The following is a 5,196-nucleotide window of genomic DNA, read 5'->3' as shown; positions in this document are numbered from 1 at the left end:
CAGCATGTACTTTGGAAGAGAAAGTCATTGAGCTCTGAGCCTATACTCCGTTCCATACATAGCAGTCAACGCCGGGGAGGTTAGAAAGACTTCTTGCAACGGCTTCATTCGCACTGGGATATGTTTCGATGTTTTTTGACCGCAACTGTGCGCACCTGGGAGGGTATACTGTAAGAGTGCACCTAGTGGGCTGTCCATTTCGGCCGCTGCTGATTGGATGCAGCTGTACCAGTGAGGAGAAGCCTAGTGGTCCCAGCCAATCAGCAGCGGCCTAAATGGACAGTCCACTAGGTGGACTCCTGGAGAATACCTCCCCTGTTATCTATATAGGCTCAGTATCTAATGAAAGAAGTTTTAATCATTAGAGACAAACACACTGGTATACGGCTGCTAATGCGTTGTTTACGGTCATTTTTATTTTTGTTGTTCTTTTCGGATTTTTTTTTAACTTGAAACCCGTCGCGAGGAGCCTCACGCGCGTGCTCGCGCGAGCGAACGCTGTTGGCTCGCAGCGATACGTGGACGGAACGCGTGGATTGATAACTTTTCTTAACCGAACTGCTTGCGCAGCTTCCACAGCATTGACTGCTATGTGTGTAACGGAGTATCGCTGCCTCGGCTCTCTTTCAGATGTAAACGGCACAAGCACGACGCTTTTGTGGGTGGAACTTGTTTGTAATTATTAGGCCGTCACCGTCTCAGCATCATCATCATCATCACCATCACTACACCACCACCACCACCACCACCACCACCACCACCACCACCACCACCACCACCACCATCATCATCATCATCATCATCATCATCATCATCATCATCACCATCATCATCATCATCATCATCATCATCAGCAGCAGCAGCAGCAGCAGCAGCAGCAGCAGCAGCAGCAGCAGCAGCAGCAGCAGCAGCAGCAGCATGTTTTATGTCCACTGCAGGACGAAGGCCTCTCCCTACGATCTCCAATTACCCCTGTCCTGCGCCAACTGATTCCAACTAGCGCCCGCGAACCCATTTTTATTCTTCTGTGAATTTCCTTCTCATGGTAAGAATTCCCTGTGATTAATTGACCTAGGTAAACGTACTCCTCCACACACTCTAGAGGCCGACTGGCGATCCTGAACTCTTGTTCCCTTGCCGGGCTATTGATCATTATCTTTGTCTTCTTGATATTAATCTTCAACTCTACTGCTACTCTCTCTGTTAAGGTCCTCAATCATTTGTTGTAACTCATACCCACTGTTAGTAAAGAAGGACAATGTCATATGCAAACCGTAGGCTGCTCAGATATTCGCCGTCGATCCTTACTCCTAAGCCTACCCAGTTTAATAGTTTGAATACTTCTTCCAAGCACGCAGTGAATAGCATTGGAGAGATTGTGTCTCCCTGTCTGACCCCTTTCTTTATAGGTATCTTCCTGCTTTTCTTGTGTAGAATTAAGGTAGCTGTAAACCTCTGTAGATATTTTCTAATGTATTTACGTAAGCGTTCTGTACTCCTTGATTACGTAATGCCGCTATGACTGTTGGTATCTCCACTGATTCAAATGCCTTTTCGTAGTCTATGAAAGCCATATAGAGAGGCTTATTGTACTCTGCGCATTTCTCGATAACCTGATTAATGACATGGATGTGATTCATTGTAGAGTATCGCTTCCTGACGCCAGCCTGTTCCCTTGGTTGACTAAAGTCCAGTGTTACCCTTATTCTATTGTAGATTATTTTGGTAAATATTTTATATAATACGGGGAGTAAGCTAATGGGCCGATATTTTTTCAATTCTTTAACGTCTCCCTTTTTGTGGATTAGTATAATGTTTGCATTCTTCCAGTTTTCTGGGACCCTTGCAGTCGATAGACACTTCGTATAAAGAGCCGCCAGTTTTCCAAGCATTAGGTCTGCTCCATCTTTGATTAAATCGACTGTTATTCTATCTTCTCCTGCCACTCTTCCTCGTTTCATGTCTGGCAAGGCCCTTCTGACTTTATCGCTAGTTATGGGAGGAATTTCTGTACCCTGTTCATTTTGTTTCTAATTGAGGTATCCTGACTCATCTGGGTACTGTAGAGGTAAATATAGAATTCTTCCGCTGCTTTTACTATATCTTCGAGATTGCTGATGATATTACCCTGCTTATCTTCCAGTGTATACATCTTGGTTTATCATATGCCAAGTTTCTTTCTCACTGATTTCAGGCTGCATTCATTTTTTACGGCTTCTTCAATCTTTCTCACGCTATAGTTTCGAATATCACTTATTTTCGCCTTGTTGATCAGTTTTGACTGTTCCGCGAATTCTATCTTATCTCTTGAGCTGGACACTTTCATTTTTTGTCGTTTCTTTATTAGGTCTTTTGTTGCTTGGGAGAGCTTGCCTACGGGTTGCCTTGGGGCCTTGTTTCCCACTTCAGTTGCTGTCCTGAAGCCAACCTAGTAACGGTTTCATTCATTAGCTCTGTCATTATCATCTCTCTGTTCTAAGGCTGCATATTTGTTTGCAAGTACCAACCTAAATTTGTCTGCTTTTACGCCTACTGCCTCTAAGATGACCTGTTTTTTCTTGAACAATTTTACTCTTTCTCTGTTTAAATTGAGGTGGATCCTAGCCCCCACTAACCTATGATCACTACATTTTACCCTACATATTACTGCAACATCCTGCTCAATGCTGGGATCGGCAGAAAGTATGAAATCAATTTCATTTCTTGTTTTACCACTAGGGCTTTTCCAGGTCCATTTTCTGTTGCTACGGTTCCTGAAAAAAGTGTTCATTATTCTCAGCTCATTCCTTTCTGCGAATTCTACCATCATCTCTCCTCTAGCGTACTTAGAAATGACGCCGTAGTTGCCAATTGCTTGTTCACCAGCCTGCTTTTTCCTCACTTTTGCATTGAAGTCGCCCATTAATACAGTATACTTAGTTTGCACTTTTCTCATCGCTAATTCAACATCTTCATAAAACTCATCTGCTTCCTCATCATCATGACTGGATATTGGAGCGTAGGCTTGTACTACCTTTAATCTATACCTCTTATTAAGTTTGATTACGACTACAGCTACCCTCTCATTAATGCTGTAGAATTCGTCAACGTTTCCCGCCATGTCCTTATACATTAAGAATCCTACCCCGTATTGCCTCTTATCTAGGAGACCTCTATAGCAGAGGACATGTCCGTTATTCAGCAATGTATAAGCCTCACCAGTTCTGCTAATCTCACTAAGACCGATGATATCCCAAACCATGTCTGATAGTTCCTCAAGGATTCCTGCTAAGCTAGCCTCAATCAAGAGGGTTAGGGTGTTAAACGTTGCAAGGGTCAGTTTCTATTGGCGGCCTGTCCGGACCGAGAGATTCTTAGCACCCTCTGCTGCGTTACAGGTCTGGCCCCCGCCTTGGTCAGGTGCTCCGCAGCTGTTGGGGAGGGAGAGCCTTTAGGTAAATGAGTGAGCCATTTGGGAGGGGGTGGCCGAATACTGCACCAGGGAGGCCAATTCCTGTTCTGGTAAGGGAATGTCTTTGTTAAAGCTTAGTGGGCCTTCCTAATTTGGTTGTACCTGGATTAATATAGCCCCACTCGCTCTCGGTATCTTTCGCCGGTGACAGGCGTCACTCCAAGCCTGAAGATGTTGTGCAGATGTGTGTCGCCGTCTATAGGCACCTTTCTTTAAAAGAGTAATTTGTGTGCCATAACCGACAAGACAGCAAAAACATTATATATAAGAACTTATATGGACCCGCCGTGGTTGCTCAGTGGCTATGGTGTTGGGCTGGTGAGCACGAGGTCGCGGGATCGAATCCCGGCCACGGCGGCCGCATTTCGATGGGGGCGAAATGCGAAAACACCCATGTACTTAGATTTAGGTGCACGTTAAAGAACCCCAGGTAGTCCAAATTTCCGGAGTCCCCCACTACGGCGTGCCTCATAATCAGAAAGTGGTTTTGGCACGTAAAAACCCCATAATTTAATTTTTTTAAACTTATATGAGAGCTTTGCACCTTAATATGTATAAAATATGTCTGCAAGAAATGTCATCCGACATGTTCGTGGTTGTCACTCACGACGGTTGTTCGCCGTCGTTGTTGTGTTGTTGTGTTCACCGTCGATGGTTGTTCACCGTACACCAAGATTGCAAGACACTCACCAGCATATTTCAAACAAGAGGTAACGGGTCTGCAACGCTGAAAACCGATGGCTTAAGCACGTGAACCTCGCAAGTAAATCTTTTGGGCCCGCGCAACTATTATTTTTTTTTTCAAACACACCGTAACTGACCCTGCTTCAGAAAGACTTGGCGAAAATAAAATAACTCAAAGTGACGGTCCTGTAACAGCCTGCCAGGTTTCGCAGTCAAATTCGACGCTGCTAACATAGCCAAATAACAAGAGCAGCAAGAAAAAAGAAATTACGGTATCTTCTCGCATTTTATGGAACTCAACCGTGCGAGCGGGAACTGAAGCGCAGCGGTCAGAAAGCATTGCATAATGCGGGCGCATAGGCGGCTGGCGAAGCAAGAAGAAAAACGGGACCAAGTAAAAACACCGTCAGAATGAGACGGAAACCGGCCCTTTTTCCCATGTTTTCGGCAACGCCTGTTCCACATTGCAGCTGAGCGGATGACGAGAGAGAGAAAGAAGAGCCCGAATCTTTCCTTCCTTCCTATAGACACGCGACCACCGCGAGGGGGAGGGCGACGACCGGCCGCGACTACCGCAGACACATCGCTTCGTCCGGCGTCCCACTCGCGGGAGAGCAATACGGAAGAGGAGAACCGGTCGGTTGCCTCCGCAGCCGAGCGGGCATCTCTCGCTTCCTCCTCGCATTCTCTCTCCGCCATCTTGTTCCTTCCTCTGACGGCTCGCCCCCCCCCCCCCCCTGCCGCGTTACGTGCTCCGGTTCTGTTTCTCGTTTTGTGTACCTTCCTCCCGAACGGCGCATCCCTACAAAAGAGAACCGATATAAGCGATGTTGCGGCGAGGGGTTGAACTAAGAGGAGGAAGACAGTTCGGGGAGAGGAGGTGGTAAGAGGGCGAGACGATCCACGACGCATGGGTGCTGGCCAGGAATTGGGAGGTGGGGGGATGGAGTGAGAGAGAATGTAAGCCGTGACCCAGAGACCATGAAATTCCAGATTGGTCGAAATGCACGTAGCGGTACACGCGGCTGCCGGCGCCACCCCGCCCCCTCTCTGCCATCTTG

This window comes from Dermacentor andersoni, chromosome 2, assembly GCF_023375885.2.
Source record: "Dermacentor andersoni chromosome 2, qqDerAnde1_hic_scaffold, whole genome shotgun sequence".
In the NCBI taxonomy this organism is placed as follows: Eukaryota; Metazoa; Arthropoda; class Arachnida; order Ixodida; family Ixodidae; genus Dermacentor; species Dermacentor andersoni.
This window is presented reverse-complemented; position numbering follows the sequence as displayed.